Here is a 22,622-nt window from a genome sequence, read left to right as displayed (position 1 = left end):
TGGTTTTACATGTAACTTGTATTTTGTATTTATAGTACTTAACAAATGTTCACGATTGACTTCCACGGTGAAGGAATAACATCGTGTAATCAAAATCAAACCCACAAAATTATAATTTGCGTAATTACTGGTGGTAGGGCCTCTTATGAGTCCGCGTGGCTAGGTACCACTACCCTGCTTATTTCTGCCGTGAAGCAGTAATGCGTTTCGGTTTGAAGGGTAGGGCAGCCGTTGTAACTATACTTGAGACCTTAGAACTTATATTTCAAGGTGGGTGGCACATTTACGTTGTAGATGTCTATGGGCTCCAGTAACCACTTAACACCAGGTGGGCTGTGAGCTCGTCTTCCCATCTAAGCTAGAAAAAATAACTTAACACCAAATCAGTGAAAACATTTAAATTGTGTTTTTTGATCTAACCCAACCAAAAATTTAGCGTCGTTTTAAACCGTTTGACAAGTAGTTTTATACATTTTTAGCAAAAAATGTGACGGACTCTTACATTATACAAATGCACAACCTCAAATAAGATAGACGGATTTACTATAAACAAATGAAATCACTTCAAAAACACTTCTCGGCGTAGCTGGAAGCCTCTTAGGCTATTAGAGAATAGGCAGGGAAAAAAAGTACAAGAAAATACTAATATGTATAAATAATTAAGGACAGTCTACACGGCTTTCGTTAGACGCTGTATTTAAAGTTAAGCCGCATAATATTAGTGAAAATTTAAATAATTCCCTTCTCGAGTTTCGCTTCATGCAAATACGCAGTATCTATCGGGGCTATTCTTATTGTCGGCACACGTAGGGTTAAAGGTGATCTCATTCTGAGCAGGTCAGCGTGACCTCTGACCCGCGTTTCTCACGGATGACCCTTCTTGAATATTAATTTTTATTATCTTAATTTTTATACAGTGTACACGTTTTCAGTCAGTAGTTTTGTTTCGTCCGTACAGTTTAAAATAGAATAGGGCTCCAACGGCACGTATCTTAAAATGACGCGAAAATTTTACAAAATTCGGGCATCTTCACTACGTACGGGTGACGTCATTTGTGGTCAAAACAAAGAATGAGGTAACCGTGTTTACTAAATCAATATTATTTAAACAATAATATTAACAACGATTAGACTATGACATCGTTTGCTGTGGTCGGTATTTTTGCTTTTTTATTTTTTTTTGCTTAAATGGGTGGACGAGCTCACGGCCCACCTGGTGTTAAATGGTCACCGGAGCCCATAGACATCTACAACGTAAATGCCGCCACCCACCTTGAGATACGAGTTCTAAGGTCTCAGTATAGTTACAAAGGCTGCCCCGCCCTTCAAGCCGAAACCCATTACTGCTTCACGGCAGAAATAGGCAGGGTAGTGGTACCTATCCGTGCGGACTCACAAGAGGTCCTACCACCAGTAATTACGCAAATTATTATTTTGCGGGTTTGATTTTTATTACACGATGTTATTCCTTCACCGTGGAAGTCAATCGTGAACATGTGTTAAATACGTATTCCATTAGAAAATTTGGTACCCGCCTGCGGGATTCGAACACCGGTGCATCGCTACATACGAATGCACCGGACGTCTTATCCTTTAGGCCACAACGACTTTAATGCTACTTTATGTTAGAATTATTAGATTTTATTTATTAGGCAATATGAAATATTAATCATTTCATTGAAATATGTAGTGATTTATCTAAGTTTTAAATGAATAAGAGAAGCACTTTTTTATAATATTTGTTTTTCTATTCGTTTGTTGGATTTTCTATAAAAGTGTGTTTTTTAGTTTTTTTTTTTACAATTTTTTATTTTTTAATTTTAGTAGCATATTATATCTTAAATTATTCATTAATGTACATTCAGGCAAATACAACAGTTTCCAATTTGCCAGGTGAAAAAAAGTAGGCGCTCAAATTAAGTTATTGTTTTGACTGTAGTAACTAACTAACGAGTCACGGGTCAAACTGTTTAATATTGAATTGTCGTCGGTCCTTGGTAAGTACGACAGATTTCGAGTTAATCCGACGTTTTGAAGGGGCCAAAATCATGGTCAAAGATTCGGTTACATACTAACATAAGTATGAAGCTAATAAAAGCGTATTGAAAATACTTCTTTAACACACAAAACCGCCGCAGATTTTACGGTAGGCAACGACTTGGCTCTGCCCCTGGCATTGCTGACGTCCATGACCGACGGTGACCGCTTACCATCAGGTGGGCCGTATGCTCGTCTGCCTACAATAGCAATAAAAAAATAAAAAAAAAGATCCCGACAAAGCTTAAAGCTTAAATAGACAAACATTTTCCTTGTTAGCTTTTACGTAACTTCAACGTAGATTTGCTACAAACAACCTACCGATGGAAATACCAATAATTAAAATTTAAATTCGTATTTAACTAACCCAAAACTTTTAGTGTGCGTGCTTTTAATCATACAACATTACAAAACATCATTTTCGGGATATTCGTTTGCTTTACCCGAAATAGCGTATTATTGAAATATAATTGAAACTCGCATTGGAACTCTTAATTACGATCAAAAACCTGTATGCCGTTTTTAAAACAAACATTCATCATTTTCGATGGGTTTAAAAACGTTAATGATTTTTGATCGTAATTATTTCGTATTACAGGTAAGTAAGTACTTTCAAAAACGCTTCAACCACGCGTCGTCCGAACAAAGCGTTTTACGTCTATATGTATTATTCCTGTACGTGTGTTACCCCCTAATGTTACACGCACTGTGGGGTCGTTACCCCCGGCCCGAGCCTCTCCCCCTACGCATCGGTTTTTCGCCCGCAAGATAAAGACCAACAAAAAAAAGAAAACGCGAAAAACCCCGCTGTCCCTTACTAACGCGTTGCCGAGGCAATCGTGCGAGCAGTACAACATCTAAGCTACGAACGACTCACGAAAACTTGGGCCCCGCCCGAGACGCCTCTATCCATCCCTTTCGGTTTTTCACAATTTTCATTCAACAATACTCATACAACAAGGACGTCAGCGCTTTCGTCGCTACATAGAAATTTGAACTCTTTGCTTACTGCTCTAAAGCCGAATATTGAACGAGGGTAAACGTGTTCGAAAATATTTTAGAATGCAAAACACTGGGGTGTGGAATGTCTCGCTCGCTCGCAAAAAAGCAATATCTCATGGCGAGGGGGGGTGTTAGATGACGCGGGCGGGGGTTGTGGATAGTGGCCGCCATGTTGCCGACGGCCGCTGAAGTCTAGTATTAATTTTGACTTAATCGTCCATTTATACCAAGCATTTTACTGTACTAGTAATGTTTTTATTGGTATTGGGAGCTTATATCGTTTTAATAAATAGGCAAATAGGAAACGGTTCAGCGTGTTTTTCTGAACTGTTCGTCAATCGATTTTGTTTTTCATTAAGTAGCTACGATTTTTAGTGTTGTCAACAGAATTAATTAGCTTAGAAACACTTTTTCCCAACTTGACAATTCTAATGTTTTTTTTTTTTTTTTATTCTTTATTAGAGCCATACACCTATTAGGTTAAGTCGGCTACCTCTAATTTATTTCTAATATCTAAAATTAATCAGATTTTGAGGCGTTAGTGATTATAGACTGATTTTTTCAATTTAATAAGCAACTATAATTTTAAGACTATTCATACAAAGTATATGTCTAAATGTGTTAGAAACATTACCATCGAATCTTGATAACAGAGTTTGTATCCTATTGTTCTACAATTAAATCACATTTTCAAATAGAAATTACCTAAACTAATCGTATTAAAAAAAGTAGAAATAAAAATGTTTAGAAGTGAGCAACTTTTTTTTTCACGATTTTAAATAAAAAATATACATTCAAGAGAATTATACTATGATACTCTGATGTGTTACGTCACACGGATAGAAAGATACCTCCAAAATATTAACGCAAAATACTTAACAATTTGTTTTTTTATTGGCCTTTTGGGCAGACAAGCATACGGCTGACATGATGGTGAATGGTTACCGTCGCCCATGGACTTCAACAATGCCAGGGCTTACAATTGCACCCGGGAATTGCTGTGGACCCGAGTTCTTGTCATTGTATCTACGGTTTCCCGCGCTAAGCTTTCTAGTTAAGATATTATTAATTTAGTATTAAAGGTATTTTCATTTCTTATATCGGGGAAGCTCACAGCCCACCCGGTGTCAAGAGTTTGCCGGAGTCCATAAACATCACAACACGAATGCCAGCTTTAGGCATGAGGTTAAAGTTTTAATTGTAACAGCTATCCTATTCTTTGAACGCCTCACCTTAGAACGCATGACTGCATCGCGCGGTAGGAAGTGAGTAGTAGTAGTAGTAGCTATCTGTCCGGGCTTACAATACGTCCTACCTATAAATTCCGGTTGATACAACGTAAATACGGCCACCTATATAGCTTGAAACATGAGCTCTGAGGTCTCAGTTTTAACAGTACAACGGCTGCCCCGCCCTTCCAACCGAAACGCATTGCTGCTTCACGGCAAAAGTAGGCAGGGTGGTGTTACCTGCCCGTGCGAACTCACAAGAAGTCTTTACCAGCTTCTTATGCTTCTTTGTTGTATTTAAGGGGCTATTCCAATTACGCACTGACTGAAATGTCACTGAAAATTTCACTGGAATGAATACTAATTCTAGTAATTCTCCAGCGAATCTCTTAGTCGCCGTTACGATACCCACGTGAAGAGATAACGTGCTACTCTAAGCTGACGCCTCAGACCACTCTGTCCCTTCCTGATGATAAGGAGTTTCCATTCAAAGAGCTTTTTTTTAAAGTAGAAATTTCAATTAAATATCTGTAGGCACTTCATAAGTAATTTTAACCGAATTTTGGTTAGTAAATTATTAAATGTGTTTTGATGTGAGCATCAATCAATACCTATGTATATATGTTATTTAAAAAAAACCTATATTTCTACTGACTTCAAAAATGAAGGAGGTACTCAATTCGACTGTGTTTTTTATCTGTGTTACTTCAGACCTTTTTTCTAGGAGCAACTATTTTATTTTATCTTTTATTTGAAAATTGGTGCTTTTCGCGTAGTGAATTTAATCAAGATCTCACCACGAGTAAGCTTTTGAGTTATTCATAATAACGCACATATAATTGACTGCAGCCACGTTAATGATATTGTCGTTATGTTTTATAGAAGACGATTTTCTTTATTGTTAAAATTATTTAAGTTTGTTTTTTTAATCCTGCCTATTCGTTGGTAATCTAAGGGGATATTCCAGCTACGTGTGGATGTGTAGGTGAGCACACGGACTCAACCTGAGAGAATTTGCTAACTTGCTTTCTACCACCGGATCGCAATAGCGACCCATTGAGAAAATTCGGTGAGAAACTCAATGTGCTGTTTCTATTGGTTAGTTCACACGTCGAACTCTTCGTCGCGATCGACGAGTTCTAATAATTAATAAAGAATTAATAAACGTAATTTAAAAAAAAAAATTGGTATTGATGTAATGTGATGATCTTTATTATATAAAATGACAATTATCGAAATTTGTCGAACACAGGAACCATACGATAACTCCCGTTCCGGACGTTTTTTTTTCAATCACCCAGTAGGTGTCGATATATAAGTCACAATTTTACTGTATTAATCCGCCCGTCAAACTCGAACGCACGACTGAATCAAGCAAGAACTTTACGAGCGAACTACATATGCTGTAACACCGGTGATTACGCAAATAAAAAAAATCGATTTTTCATTTACTTTACATTATTCCATCATCGCGAAGCTCTTTGACTATTCACATGTACCTAATACCTACTCGAAAATATCTTATGTCAGATAATGTAAGCCTAAAAATAATCGCATCAATCGTCATACCAGGCGTCTTCACTAACGTCACGTCCGATCACTAACGAAAATGCTAATTAGAATGAAATAGAATTTTATTCTTGCAAATCCTTCTTTTTGGAACGAAGTTCCTTATCGCGCGTTGTGAAAGGGGGCTAGACGGAAAAAAATCTTACGAAAAGTTGTCACGACACTTTTTAGATCCGTCATTCTGACCAATCAACGTGTAGGCGCTTATCACGTGACATTGCTCTTATCCGATTGGTCCGCGTAATGAGTACAGTTTCTCGAGATAGCGTTTCAACAATAGTAATTTAGTTCATAGTATTGTTTTTTTTGTTCTTCATAATGCCGTAATTTATTATTATAACTTTAAAAAAAAATACAATTCCTTCACTAATTAATCGAAAGGAACTTCGTTCCATTCGGGTGTCCCTTGACACCTCTGAAGTTTTTTTTCACTAAATAAATTACCGCTTTCTCGAACGATAAAAATCAAACCGAACATTTGTATAACAAAAGAACAGCTACAGAAATTCTCTCAAGATTTTGATTAAATAACCTTTTTTGCATTCATACTCTTATTATTATTTTTCGCTGTTTTAAATTCGAATTAGTACGAAAAATACGAGTTTCTTTTCACATCAGCACTAAAAGTCATTCTCGAAAAATTAGCGTTCTAATTCCGAACACATTTTGTGTAACCAGTGTCATGCTGTATTTATTTGAAACTAGCTGACCCAGCAGACTTCGTAGTGCCTCAATCGATAAAAAAAGACCTAAAATTTTATATAAAATAAACTTTAAGCAAACAAAAGGAATCCGTCCGACAGGGGACACATCAAAGGGAAAACAAAATTGTTATTTTTATTTAATTCCGAGCATTTTCATATTTATTTACATTTTAAACCTTCTCTGGACTTCCACAAGTAAGTCAAGACCACAATTAGCCAAATCGGTCCAACCGTTCTCGAGTTTTAGCGAGACTAACGAACAGCAATTCATTTTTATATATATATAGATAGATTAACCTTTCGCGACCACGAGAACTGTAAAGTAATCGAAACGTCGACAATAATGTAGTGACAATAAAAGACTCGGTGATTGACGATCTATGCAGGGTGATTGGCAAGAGCTGGATGAGAGAAGCCGAGAATCGTGTTCAGTGGCGAGCAATTGGAGAGGCCTATGTCGAACAGTGGACTGCTATTAACTGATGATGATGATGCATAAAAGATGCGAGACGGTGGTGGGAGTTCTTGAGTCCAGGTCAGGTATCACCGCCCTGCCTATTTCTGCTGTGAAACAGTAATGCGTTTCGGTTTGAAGGGTGGTGTAACCGTTGTAACTATATTGAGAACTTAGAACTTATATCTCAAGGTGGGTGGCGCATTTACATTGTAGATGTCTATGGGCTTCAGTAACCAATAAGCACCAGGTGGGCTGTGAGCTCGTCCACCCATCTAAGCAATAAGCCGAAGAAACACTGCAGCTTTAATTTAATCAAGAATCAAACAACGCACGGAACAGTCTCTGTAAAACACACGGCTCCTCGATAAACAGTTTTATTCGCGTCCGAATATCCGATATATGAATCTGAATTTAACTTAATCTATACTTAATATAATATTAAGTATAGATTAAGTTAAATTTACAGTTAATTAGTACAATTAACTGTAAATTTAACAAATTACAATTTAAAGTTACAAATATTTCCTATTTATAATAAACTAGCGACCCGCCCTCGCTTCGCTTCGGAAACATTAAAACACACATGAAACCAAAAAATAAAATAAAAAAATAAATAAAAAAAAGTAGCCTATGTTCATCAGGGACAATGTCGGCTTCTAATGGAAAAAGAATTTTTCAAATCGGTCCAGTAGTTTCGGAGCCTATTCGAAACAAACAAACAAACAAATCTTTCCTCTTTATAATATTAGTATAGATATAGATATAGATAGGAAATATTTGTTTATTTGTTTGTATTGAATAGGCTCCGAAACTATCGAACCGATTTGAAAAATTCTTTCACTGTTTGGAAGCTACACTATTTCCGAGTAACATATGCTATAAACTTTTTTTTTTTTAAATTAGGGATCCTAACTAAAACTCCAATAATGTAACCCAAGGTGTAAAAAAATTACCTAAAATATTCTTTACATCGCATTCCCTGCGAAAACTATTGATGATAGAATAAAAAAATGTAGGACGACTTTGTAGAACACATTATTATTTACAAAAAGTGTCACGACAGCATATGTCTAACTATTATAGTTATGCCGCAATAAGTGTTATTTTATTTTAAAAAATAAAACAACGTCAAATATCATTGCCGGAGCGGGCCGCTAGTAAATTAATAAATTTATCGATTCAGTTACATCCCCCTATCTTGAAGCGTTCTCTTGTGCGTTATCTAAAACTAACCATCAATCATCACTCAGGTTGTTGTTGCTTCTATGACATGTTAGTAGATGCCAATAGTTTTTCCCAGAATTAAAAATGTTCAAAAATGATGGTAGTACACAAATTAGTGCTGATTTCAGTCTCATCTACTTAAATTGATTTTAATTAATTGAATACAATTTTTTTAGTTTTATATTGTAGACCTAATAATGACTAGCTCGTTCTAAGCTGACGACAACTCGCTTAAGAGACATTGTGACTTGGAATGGCTAAAAATTTTTAACACTCTTTTTTTATAATAATCTTGTACGTAGGTAGCTGTTGATGTAAAGACCAACTTTTTTTTCCTTATTGCCTATCGTAAACAGTTGGACTTGCAGCTTTTTTTCGGTGGTAAAGCAATGACAGAGGCAATTATTTTTTTACTTTTAATAACAATAGAACGTCTTGTCTAATGATTAACATACGAAATGGGTAATAAAAATTTGGGTTAGCGCATATTAGTTCATCTAATTTGGGCTTGTTTTTAATCGTAATTTTTCATTTAGAATTATTAATACGCTTTTACTAGCTTCAGACGTAGGTATGTATGTTAGTACGTACAGAATCTTTACACATGATTTTGACCTCCTTCAAAACGGCGGGTTAACTCGAAATTAGGTATATTTATTAAGGACCGATGACAATTCAATATTTAAAAAAACATTGAAAAATAAAATAATGAAAAATTGAAATTCAACTAAAAAATGAAAAATAAATAATAGTTTAAATAATAGTTAGTTAAACTAACAAAATACGCTTTTATAGAAAATCCCGAAGACTGATGATTCGAATTGCGGATAATTCTGGTCGCACTGTTTGTTGCCGCTAGCTCTACAAAGAGAGCGCTCTGTAAATTTGTTTTGTTTATTTTTTCCCCTACCTATTAGCCTAAAGGGATATTCCAGCTAAGTGCGCAGACGGGAGTATCTTATATTTCACGAAGGGTCATTTCATGAACTACTTGAGAAGTTCGCATTATTTAATGTCGTACTACCGGAAAAAAGTGGAACTGAAAGTTCGGCTGAGCAGGATACATACATACATACAACGCTTATTAACGGTGTGCGCCATGCTTAAAATTTTTAAAAAATTTTAGTTATGTGTGGCATTAGTATTCTTTGTATTAATTTTAGTAGTAATAGCCAAGAGTATAATTATTCACTAGCGGCCCACTCCGGCTCCGCTCGGGTCTTTAACAAAAATTTCAACGACGTTGTTTTATTTTTTAAAATAAAATAACACTTATTACGGCACAGCATATGTCTAACTATTATAACTATAATCGCAACACTTTCTGTACATAATAATGTGTTCTAGTGTAGCTTCCAAACAGTGAAATAATTTTTCAGATCGGTTCAGTAGTTTCAGAGCCTATTCAATACAAACAAACAAATATTTCTTCTTTATAACATTAGTATAGAGTGTAGATATAGACTAAACCTAATGTAACTCCTACATATTTGATGACAAAAACAGTTAAAAATCTCACAGTGATGACGCATTACTTACTATCTTGTTTTCAATAAGAGCAAGACATTTCGTTTAAGAGTCAGTTTTCCAACCATCCTAAACCGAAATAACTATGTTGCAGAAATAATCCTTTGTTTGATCCTTTTTTTTGCTTGTTTAAATTACTAAATTCTTAGCCGTGGATTATTACATCGTAATATGCGACATAATACTCTAAAAAACAGCTATTAAATAATCATAATAATATTAATAGTGTAATTTCCATCGAATTAAATAGCAAATTAAAGAATGTAATTGGAAGCAGTTTAATAAGTGGAAACGATAAAGTAAAAATAAGAGATAAGCAATGCTACCCTAACCCTCTGTACAGAGAAAAAATCTAAAAAGAAAAAGTAATCTTGTGACATGGGAAAATAAAGTTTCGACAAGCAGGCCGACTGATCACGTTGTTTCGGCATTCAGCGCCATCTATTATCGAGTAGATTTTTTAAGTACTAAACTCATTTCGTAATGGAGTACTTAAATAAAATACGATAATAATTGAATTGTTTAATGATCGGATATTTATAATTTTAGCTTAGTTTTTTATATTATTTAATAATATATTATTTTTTAATAACAATAAGAAACATTCAAAAGCTAATGAAAACTGAATATGCTTTTATTTTAATAGTATTCTCGCTAAGTTTCAACCGCCAGAGGACACTACCTAGAATGTTGATTTTATCATATTATTAAACTAAACTAAAGACCTCTCAAATTTCTGTTTCCAAAAATACACTAGTCTATTACAATAACCATTAACATTATTAACAATAATACAAAAATAATAAGGATGGATTTACATATTTTTTTTTAATACTTTGTCTACTTGCCACTAGATGGCAGAGCTCTCTGACTTCTGATCTTGACAACATAAAAGACCTAAAAAAAAGTACAGGTAATATTATAATAAAATCCCGTAATATTATAATAAAAATAAATTTACACATCAAATGTTTTTTTGTATCATATGTTTTATTTCTATAATTAATACCTTTAATGATAAGTAATCTATTTTAATTATTTTTTATATAATTTGCATGCAGACACGAGCATAAGGCCCATGTGATGGTGAGTGGTTACCGTCGCCATGGATATCAGCAATACATACAGCACAGCAGGGATAGAGCCAAGCCGCTGCCTACCGTTAAGTACTCTCCACAACCCTCGCATGAAGAAAAGGTCATTTATTAGCGCTTAGGAAACAACATATGGGGCGAGTTCTTTCTAAAGCCGGATGGTACGTGTCAAAAGAGAATGAGATTATCAACAATGCGAATGGCCCTCTTCTGTATGGAGTCCAATGCAAGTAGCTGGTATAGCAGAGAAGTAACTGGTAACAAAAAAAATGTGTGTCAAGTTAATATCATTCGAGACAAAATAACATGTTCAAGAATTAGATAAAATTTTAATTTTTTATTTATTTATTCTTAGGTGGGTGGACGAGGTCACAGCCCACCTGGTGTTAAGTGATTACTGGGGCCCATAGACATCTACGACGTAAATGCGCCACCCACCTTGACATATAAGTTCTAAGGTCTCAAGTATAGTTACAACAGCTGCCCCACCCTTCAAACCGAAACGCATTACTGCTTCACGGCAGAAATAGGCAAGGTGGTAGTACCTACCCGCGCGGACTCACAAGAGGTCCTCCCACAAATAAATTGTTGCGTTCTTCTACTAAGTCAAATCAAAACAAAAAATTTTTATTCAACATAAATGAAAGTACATACTTGTTGAACGTCAAAAAGAACTACCGCCAATTCACAAAAACTAGCCTCCGTCCTGAGAAGAACTGGCAAGAAACTCAGCGGGCATATTGTCTTTTATCTTTTTTTTTCATATTAGATAAAAAAAATTAAATATTAATTTTTACAAAGAGTATTATAACGTAACAATTATTGCAATATTGAAATGCCCGGAGCGAGCAACTCATTCCCGCTTTGTGCAATCTTCTAGTCTAAGTCTACGACTAATGTCAGACGTGTCTTTTATTATGGACTTTAAATGTTTTTTATCACAATATTTTCGATATTTTACAATACGTTCCCTACTAAATACATGAGTAAATACGCCGAATGAGAGTATCCAATTCTCGAATACAATAAACGGTAATCAAATTTCAGCGTGCCTACATAAAATCACGTGCAGTCTCGGTCGTAACGGCTAAACACGAGTCCGGGACAATTATCCCGGATCGCAATCGAATTATCTAGGTACGTCACAAAAGTGCTATGAAGACGCGCCCTCCTCGAATTACCCGGGGATATCTCCACCCGCCCCGGGATTCCGCACGATCCCGCCAAATCATCTTCACCCCGCATTTTCACTGATAAAGATATGTAAATTCTCCGGTTTCGGAGATAGTTTGTCGACGAGTAGGTACAGGGATGGAGGGTTTGTTATTTGCATCCGTATTGTTATTAATTTATTTATTTATATAAACCTTTTTTCATTCTACATACAATAAAACTAGCATATAGTTATTATTGAAATTCAATTAAATATTATCATTTCAATGCATTTGGTACTTTTTTTTTAGAAGCAATTATTTATTTACCATCAATACGCAACACTTGGAGTCGTCAATGAGAATAACCTCGACTCGAAACGGGCTTAAATATTTTCTAAGCAAATGCATATTTTCTTCAGCAACATTTACGTCAAACCTTATCAGATGTTGGTAATATTCTAGGTTGGATATTTTTTTTATTGCCCTTGTAGGCAAACGAGCATACGGACCACCTGATGGTGAGAGGTTACCGTCGCCAATGGACTTCAGCAATGCCAGGGGCAGAGTCAAGCCGCTGCCTACCGTTGAGTACTCTCCACAAGCCTCGTTTAAAGAAGGACATAGCGCTCGGAAAACACCGTGGAGGGGAGCTCATTCCAAAGCCGGATGGTACGTGGTAAAAAAGATCTATTTATTAGATTTATCTATATTATAAAAAATATTTATTTACTATACAGGGGATAGAAGTAGGGCGCACCATCACAGTGTATTAAAAGTGTCCGCTGAAAGGAAGCTAATCAAGGTGACGCCACTGTAGCAAGTGGAAAGATTTCTTAGACTACACTTCAATCCGGCACACTTCGCTTTGTTTAAAACTGCTATTTTCAAATCATTTCCCAATATCTACACTAGCGCTATTTTTCTGGTGGTAGGACCTCTTGAGTCCGCACGGGTAGGTACCACCACCCCGCCTATTTCTGCCGTGAAGCAGTAATGCGGTTCGGTTTGAAGGGTGGGGTAGCCGTCGTAACTATACTGAGACCTTAGAACTTATATCTCAAGGTGAGTGGCGCATTTACGTTGTAGATATCTATGGGCTCCAATAACCACTTAACACCAGGTGGGCTGTGAGCTCGTCTACCCATCTAAGCAATAAAATATATATGTATATTTCGGTGAGTCTTCCAACAATACCTTGCTGTTTACAGGTGGAAACTTTTTCAAATTCTCCACTATACAAAATGGTGCTTCTTACCTCTACCCTCCATAATTTACAAGCGTTCAACCCTACCACAGACAAACTGGTAATAGAAGCGCACATTCGCACGATATATTAATCATGTTTTTGCAACGTCACGCTGCTAACGCCTCGAAATTTGAATGTACTTATATATCATATAACATATTCCGAATATGCATATTATCATTATATAATTTTGTACGTTTTGTCAACACGAACGACATTACTGTAAAAGTATTTTAAATTATGTAGGTAAATAAGCAACTCGCGAGAAGTGGAAAAAAATATCATTCTTATTGTAGTATTAATTCAATGTACTATTAATTACTAACTTTTTGCCACGTACCATCCGGCTATGAAATGAGTTCCCCTCCACGGTGTTTCCCGAGCGCTATGACATATCCTTCTCCAAACGGGGCTTGTGGAGAGTATTAAACGGTAGGCAGCGGCTTGGCTCTGCCCCTGGCATTCCTGAAGTCTATGGGCGACGGTAACCACTCACCACCAGGTGGGCCGTATGCCCGTCTGCCTACAAGGACAATAAAAAAAATTAAAAAAATTATTAATCAATTAAGGTAGGTGGCGGCATTTACGTTGTAGATGTCTATGGGCTCCGGTAACCACTTAAAACCGTGTTGGCCGTGAGCTAGTCCACCCACCTAAGCAAAAAAAAATGTTAAGAAATTTTACTAACCCAATATGATGTTGTTCAAAAATAACTCAATTAATTGGATATTTATTTAAGACTAACCTCGATGAAGTGTTTTAGCAATAAAAAAATGCTCTTGTTTGATTCTCAAAATTCGACAATGAAATACTGTAGAAGCCTAGAATTAAAAACTATCTAAAACTAGTACTAGTAAAAAAAAACTTATCTCGTAATACCCAATGATTTCACTAGAATCGTTTTAATATTTACAGATTATCCTAACAGATTAACATCGAGCGAATTGAGCGCTTTTTCATTTATGTAAGTATACCAAATAAAAAGCAATGGTCACATTCTTTGAAGCTCAAAGTGATATCATCACCACCAAAATATTTCAACAAACGAGCGTCAAAACGCCGCGTTCGAAACGCTACTCTAGTCATCATCCAAGCACCCACGTACCGAAGATCATTATCTACTAGGAGAAAGTCGGGAGGAATCTAGTTAAAGTCCCCCCCCCCAACCCTCTCGCGGTCCCCCTACAGCATTAACTTGTTATAACCAGTTTAGGCCAGTTCAGTTTAGTTGGCCACCTGCGATACAAGACTAACTCCGAACACGTCTTGTGCTTGTGTTGTTTTCATGAGGCTTTGTTGCCGGAACATGTATTGATGTGAAGTTTATTTATAATATACACACACATATTTTGATATATTAAATTATGTGCGGACGTATTGTAGATTGCTACTTTTAACAACACAATACCAATGAAACATATTGATGTAACTACAAAAAAATTGGATGAAATAATGAAATCGGTGTTAAAAACCCACAAATGCTTTTCATTCAAATAACACGCTTTATCACTCGCTGTCACGCTAAATATACATTTACACATAGCATACACGTGCATACACATACTATTTTATTTATATTATTATCAAAATTAAGTCGGTACACTAATTATAATGAAAGTAATGTTGGACATTATCGACGTTGCGTATTGAATTATTCAAAATTGAAGATTTGTAATTCTATTTGACATATTCTGGGATAAAAAACATTCAAATAATTTATCTAAAATCTAATCTTATCTATATCTATACTTCTATACTAATATTATAAAGAGGAAAGATTTGTTTGTTTGTTTGTTTCGAATAGGCTCCGAAACTACTGGACCGATTTGAAAAATTCTTTTTCCATTAGAAGCCGACATTGTCCCTAATGAACATAGGCTACTTTTTTTATTATTTTTTTTATTTTATTTTTTTGGTTTCATGTGGGTTTTAATGTTTCCGAAGCGAAGCGAGGGCGGGTCGCTAGTCCTTAGATAAGTAAGTATGTAAAATCTTTAAAAAATAGTTTTCACGCGAACAAAAGTACACCTGACTTTTTTATTGCCTCTGCAGTTAGGCGAGGGTACTGTCCATCTGGTGGTAAGTGGTTACCGTCGCTCGAGGATGTCAGCAACGCCAAAGGGTAAGCCAAATCACCGACTTTAATGATAGCTGTCATTTTTGGAGCCTTTACCTCTGTAGATTGTGGTCTGTCTGACACATAAAATCTTATTGCTCCGCAATCTGTCTGGTCGCTTATTTAGCATAGATAAACCAAACTATTTGGCAAATAGTTAGGCACTACGTATTTGCATAATCTAATTCTCGAGTTCTTAACACGTCCGAGATTTTAGTTTTAATTACAGCACTACAGATTTGCTACTGACTATTTAACGAGACCCTGAATTATAATAACAAAAATATATTTTATTATTTACAAATCTCTTGATCGACAATTGCTATGTAACAGGAATCTGTGGAGAAAATGGATGGGGATACTACTCACATACATAGGGTAGTATATTCGAAATTAGGATTGACAGATTTTTTTTCAGCCTATTAGGGGCAAATGCTTAAATAGGCAAAAAATACGGGAACTTAGCTTTTTACCCGGGACAAATAAAAAACAAAATTATATAGCGACATTCTTTATTTATTTTTTTGATATTTCTCCGAGATGCAAGTCAGTTTTAACATATTTTTAACGGTTTTAACATATTTAGAAAAATCAACACAATCATAATCGTACGGTTCGAATACGGACGTCCCGGGAAATACAGGACGTTTGGCAACCCTAGTCGTAACAATAGCTCGAGTAGACTGATATGACGAACCGGTAGGTAACTAATATCTAGAATATCATTGTAAAAATCCTTCGACCTACTCCCAAAATAAAAGCTACTTAGTAATAGCTACTTAGGACTTTGAATTCAAGATAGGACTTTACACTACAATACCCTAGTAATCGTAAATACGATGAAGCGTACCATGCAAGGTCCTGCCGGCAGTTAATCGCTTAGCTTCAGTTGTACTATTCCAGAACAGACCAGACCAGACCATTCTTGTTTTCATTTTGAATTAAGAATTGTAAGAAACAGCCAGAGCATCCTGCCTCTCGTTTCTATATAAAGGCCTATCTCACAGGAACATTGGCAAAGGGCGTGCGTGTCTGCGTCGACAATGCGACCCCATTAGTAGTCGGAGCGTGTGCCCTCGCCTGAGGGGTTGCATTTCTTGGGGCTATTTTTAAACGTTGGTGAAAAAGGAATTCACGCAACGTTTAGGTTAAGCTAGGTCAGCCAATTCGGCATAAAATAGGTCAAAGAAAGTGTTTGAGTGTGAAATCGAATTTTGTTTGTTCATATTTTCTAACGCACTTATGGAGTTTGGAATTTCGAACCTCTATGGTTTTTGAGGTTTTTTTTTAGCGGGAACCAACGAATGTTTCCACTATTGTTTTATTTTTATTGCATTGATAGGTGGACAAGCTCAAAGCCCACATTGGGCTCAAAGCCCAACGTAACCTACCTACCACCAGTAATTACGCAAATTATTATCTTGCGGGTTTGATTCTTATTACACGGCGTTATTCCTTCACCGTGGAAGTCAATCGAGAACGTTTGTTTAAGTAAGTACGTCATTAAAAAAATTGGTACTTGCCTGCGGGATTCGAACACCGGTGGATCGCTATATACAAATACACTGGACTTGTTATCCTTTAGGCCACGACTATTTTAAAACTAATAAATGATACTAATAATGACAGCAACCAATTTCTGTTAGGTTCTATTCGTGTAGAGTAAAAATACTTGATAAAAATAAACAATACAATACCTATACAGAGCGATATGTTTTTCTATACTCCTATCAAAGTTTTCTCCATGGCTTCTGTAAGCTAATTTTACTAAACGAAGAAACAGTAGATATTACCACGGAAAGCAAGTTCATGCTAAAGGTTGAAGTCTTATAATTGCATAAAAAGGTATTACGTTGGAAACACATCATGAAACATTCTATATGTATCATACCGTATTTAGAGATATATCTATGATCTAGAAGATGACTAAGCATGGGCATAGATATTGCCAGGAAAAAAAAACGCAGCAATTTGTTTTGATCCTTAAAATCCGGAGTTTCTTTGGGCACATAATGCGATCCCCATTGCACAGCCAGGAGAAACTCATTATTCTCGGACAAATGGAGGAGAAGCGCGCTAGATGAAGAGCGCCAGCTAGATGGGCGGACCAACTCAAGGAGGTAACTGGAGGCCAGATACAGGGAGCGGTACATATGGCGCAGAACCAGACCGAGTGGAGAAGATTGACATACAGTCACGATCCTCAGCATTGAGGGAACGACAAGAAAGAAAGAGTATAAATCTGAAAATTAAGATCTCAGACGTGAAATACGGAAACAGCAATAAAATCAGTGTTGTTAGCTTTAAGCCCTGTACCGTATCAGTTGAACGATGGAACTAGACGATAGCTGAACTAAACACATAAAGGGTATCGGGCACGCACATAAAGTGTTTATCTGAAGAACGCCTTAGGCGCCCTGAGCTTTATAGACCAAGTCACAACCTGCAGCGGAAATAGGAACTTAAGACGCACGTTACATCAAAATTATTTCTACTCGTTTACTCAAGGTGGGTAGTGGTATATATGTTGTTGATGTGTACGGGTCCAATAACTAAGTACTTAACAACATATGGGCAGACAGTTCGTTTACCAACCTACGAAAATAACTATGTATTTAAGGTGGAAGGTTTGCCATTAACACAGCGGGGAGGAGTGATTTTGTGTTTTTTTTATTTCTTAGATGGGTGGACGAGCTCACAGCCCACCTGGTGTTAAGTGGTTACTGGATCCCATAGACATCTACAACGTAAATGCACCACCCACCTTGAAATATAAGTTCTAAGGTCTCAGTATAATTACAACGGTTGCCCCACCCTTCAAACCGAAACGCATCACTGCTTCACGGCAGAAATGGGCAGGATGGTGGTACCTATCCGTACGGACTTAAAACATCACAGCGTTAATGCCGCCACCCACCTTGAGCAATCCAGTAAAAACCGGTTGAAGATCATAAAACACTGGTATAATGCTCAGAGTACCCATTACTACTCATTCTCCGGTAAATCTCTTCGTCGCCTTTCACGACACCCACTGAAAGAGTTTGGATGGTGCAATTTTTTTTATTCCCCTTATAGGCAGACGACCATGCGGCCCACCTGATGGTGAGTGGTTACCGTCGCCCATGGACTGCAGCAATGCCAGGAACAGAGCCAAGCCGCTGCCTACCGTTTAATACTCTCCCCAAGCCTCGTTTGAAGAAGGACATGTCATAGCGCTCGGGAAACACCGTGGAGGGGAGCTCATTCCATAGCCGGATGGTACGTGGCAAAAAAGACCTTTGGAAACGCACTGTGGATGACCGCAGTGGCTCCAGGTAGTATGGATGAACTCTACTCTGGTGGCGGGTGGTGCGATGGTAAAAACGAGATGCCGGTATCATCTCGAACAATTCCTCAGAGCACTCCCCATGGAACATACGGTACAAAATACAGAGGGAACCGAAGTACCTCCGCAGACCCAGAGGTTCCAAACGATCCGTGAGAATGGGATTATCGACAATCCGAACGGCCCTCCTCTATATATAATTATATATATAATTCCATATATAATTCTATTATATAAAATTCTAATATATAAAATTCTAAACCAAACACCACACAATGACTATAATACACAAATACACACCATACACATCAAGTTTACTAAACAAGTGATCGATTAAACTAAGCCGGGCCTAACCTACAAGTCGTAAAGTAAACACCAATTAAAGAGAACACAGGAAAAGTCAATTCGCCCCTAACTTGTACTGCGTGGAAGTAATTTGCACGGAGCGATAGTAAAGTATTGTTGGCTGCGATTACATTGTTGAGACTAATTTGATTCGGCACGTAGCCGAGTCTCGGGACGCCTCAGACTGTTCGCTCGGACTGAAACCAAAACATTCATTGCCTTAACGTAAAAAATGGATTTTGTGAGTTATACTCCAAGCACCGGTCACCGTTTCTGTCAAACTCATCGAATGCGGTGAAGAGTTCGCCGTTTTATTTTAGAGTTTTGGTGTTTAAAGGATTATTTGTGGCTCGGAGGCGTTTCCAGTTTCTGGTGAAAGGTGGGCGAGCATGGGCTCAGCCAGGAGGAGTAGGATTTGCTAACAGCAAGCCGAGCGCCTCCACAGGAGACTTAACAACTCAAGGCTGGGCTGATGTTTAGGTTAGGTTGCACGTCGAACTCTTTGCCGATTTCGACGAGTACGGTTACCGGAAGTGCGATGTACAACCTAGCCCATAGACACAATTCCCTGAGTTTCTCGCCGCATCCTCTCTGTGGGTTGCGATTCCGATCCGGTGGTAGGTTCAACAAAGCACTGCTTTTACTAGAGCTAGTGTTAGCTAGTTCTCTCAAGTTGAGCCCTATGAGCCCTGTTAAGTTACCAACGATTAGATAGAAAAAAAGGGAATTACGATAATGATTTAAGTAAAGAATTGACTTTAGTAAGTTTTGCTGAATCTTTTTCAAAGCATTTTAGCACATAAATTACACGTAGCAGAGTCAGGAGTGAAATTCGAGTGATCAATGGAAATTACGCCCGTGCATTGGAGGGAAATTAACAATATGAAGTTAACCATCAAAGCAACACGAAATTTGATTTCAATACAACAAGTTAGTCAATTTTAGTGCATATTTCAAAGTCTTTATAGTTTTTGATGTTTTCAATAAAACACAACGATCCTGAAGATATATAAGAGATTAAGTACCTTCATTATTGATGTAATAAAATCGCGACTTAGACGTTACTTGTCCAGCGAATTGTGAGCTATATAGAGAGAGAGGAGAGAGAATTGTGAGCCATGGAGAGAAAGCCATAGATTGTGAGTTAGAGATAATTATCCTACGGGTTTCCATGCCTCAAAGTGTCACTTATATTCGCGCCAAAACAGCGAACTTCACGGTAATCAAACATTCAGCAATGTGTGTCAACTTAATGCAGAACTCGGTACAATCAAAACCACTTTAACTGCTACACTTTATTATTTTAATTTAATAATTTCTCAAATTTTATTTTTAATTGCGTCTCACGATAACCGAAAAAAATTCTAATGATCATTCGTGAAAATATGTAAAATAAATTTGATTTATACAATCCAGTGTCACTTTTATTCCGCCATCTTTACCGACGTCATTTTGATTACAGACATCAGAAATAATTCTTGACATTAGAAGCGTGTAATTAAAATTATTTGACCGGTAAAACTGTAAGGTATTCGAAACGTCGAGAATAATAAAATGAAAGTACTGAACGCTAGCTTAAAACGTAAAGTACGTATTATTAATTATGCTTACAACTCGTGAAATCCGGATAAAATAGTATCAGAAGCTTAGTCCGGATATTCATTGCTTCAACATTCCAAATGGATCAATGTAAATTATAATTGCTTCTAGATAATGTATTATATAATGTATATGTATATATTATATAATTATATAATGTGTTATATAATGTATTATATGCCTATTTCTGCCGTGAAGCAGTAATGCGTTTCGGTTTGAAGGGTGGGGCAGCCGTTGTAACTATACTGAGAACTTAGAACTTATATCTCAAGGTGGGTGGTGCATTTACGTTGTGGATGTCTATGGGCTCCAGTAACCACTTAACACTAGGTGAGCCGTGAGCTCGTTCACCCAACTAAGCAATAAAAAAAATAAAAAATACATTATCTAGAAGCAATTATAATTTATATAATTTATCTATGATTGCTTTTGGGATAAAAACTTGTCCATAGATATAATTGATGTAAAAGTCTAAGTGTCGAAGCCACAAGAACTAGTGGTAAACGTCATTTGAGTACGCACGGGTAGGTACCACCGCCCTGACTATTTCTGCCGTGAAGCACTAATGCGCTTCGGTTTAAAAGATCAAAACTCATATCTCAAGGTGGGTGGCCGCAATTACGTTGTAAATGTCTATGGGCTCCGGCAACCACTTAACACCAGGTGGGCCGTGAGCTCGTCCACACATCTAAGCAATTTAAAAAAATACATAACATACACATGAATCTAAAATAATTTATTTTTGCAAAAGTCGAAAAACAATATGACCGACTTTACAAGCCCTATGTTTTTTTTTAAATCGTGCCACAGAAAATATTAATATTGTACCGTCAAAATTATGTCATCACCGAAAAACCGATCATACATAAACAAATCGAATATCAATGGCTTCAAGTTAGTAATTTAATAGTGGGACGAGAGACGGGCAGAGCAAGACGATTTCCAGCAGGAAATGAACACGAACAGAGGTAGGAGGGGCCCTGTGTTGTCGTACAAATATATACATATATGCTCTTGAATGTCCACAGTTGATTTATGTCGATAATTAAGTACACAATTTTATCACCATTCCTAGATCAGAGGTGAGGGCGTTGACCTCTCTCACGCAGACTATACACCAAACTATTAAATAGGTTTTTTTTTTTTCATAAAAAAAATTTCATTTTAACAGACTCTATACGGTTAATCCGTTACAATCCTACAATTAGTACTTAGTAGCCGTATCATTTTCAGTTCGTATCCAGCTTCTTCTTATACCTATATCGGTGGTATTTTTCTCAACTAACATATATTAGGTTGGCCTAATATACTGAAGAATTTATTAATAAAATTAAAATATATTCATTTATTCACACAAAGCCTTTAGATTTTTACATGTAAATATAAAATCAACTTTATACAACTAAATCTAGATATTAGCAAGATATTATAGGCGGCTTGGCTGTGGCCCTGACATTGCCAATGTCCATGATCAACAGTGACCATCAATATCAGATGATCGCCCGTACGCTCACCTGTTGACATTTACAATAAAGGGACGGTTTGATTTTGTTTTATTAGACACTTATTATGTCAAACAACTGGTTTAAAATAACATAGGTTATTTAACGCATATATATGTTAATTAGTTCGTACGGATGACTCCCAATATCTTGACTATCTGTGCCACAAAGTAATAATAAATTCCAGTTTGAAGGGTGGACAAACTGAGATTTCGTTTATGCTCAACTAGTGATCAATGAGCCCGCTTCAGACAATAAAAAGCGAAATAATTGCACAATGTACCATTTCTTATTATAATAGATAATTGTATAGGACGACAAAAATAATCATTTTAACCTAAACATAATTTATCACAAAAGGACTTGTGACAGTAAAATCGTGTTGTAGGTATAACTTTAAAGTTAGGTATAGTAGTGCCAAGCATTACCGGAGCTTAATCTAAATGAAGGAAATTGAAACATTACATATGATATGACGAATCCGATCAGAGA

Source organism: Bombyx mandarina, chromosome 25, assembly GCF_030267445.1.
Source record: "Bombyx mandarina strain Sakado chromosome 25, ASM3026744v2".
NCBI classification, from domain to species: Eukaryota; Metazoa; Arthropoda; class Insecta; order Lepidoptera; family Bombycidae; genus Bombyx; species Bombyx mandarina.
This window is presented reverse-complemented; position numbering follows the sequence as displayed.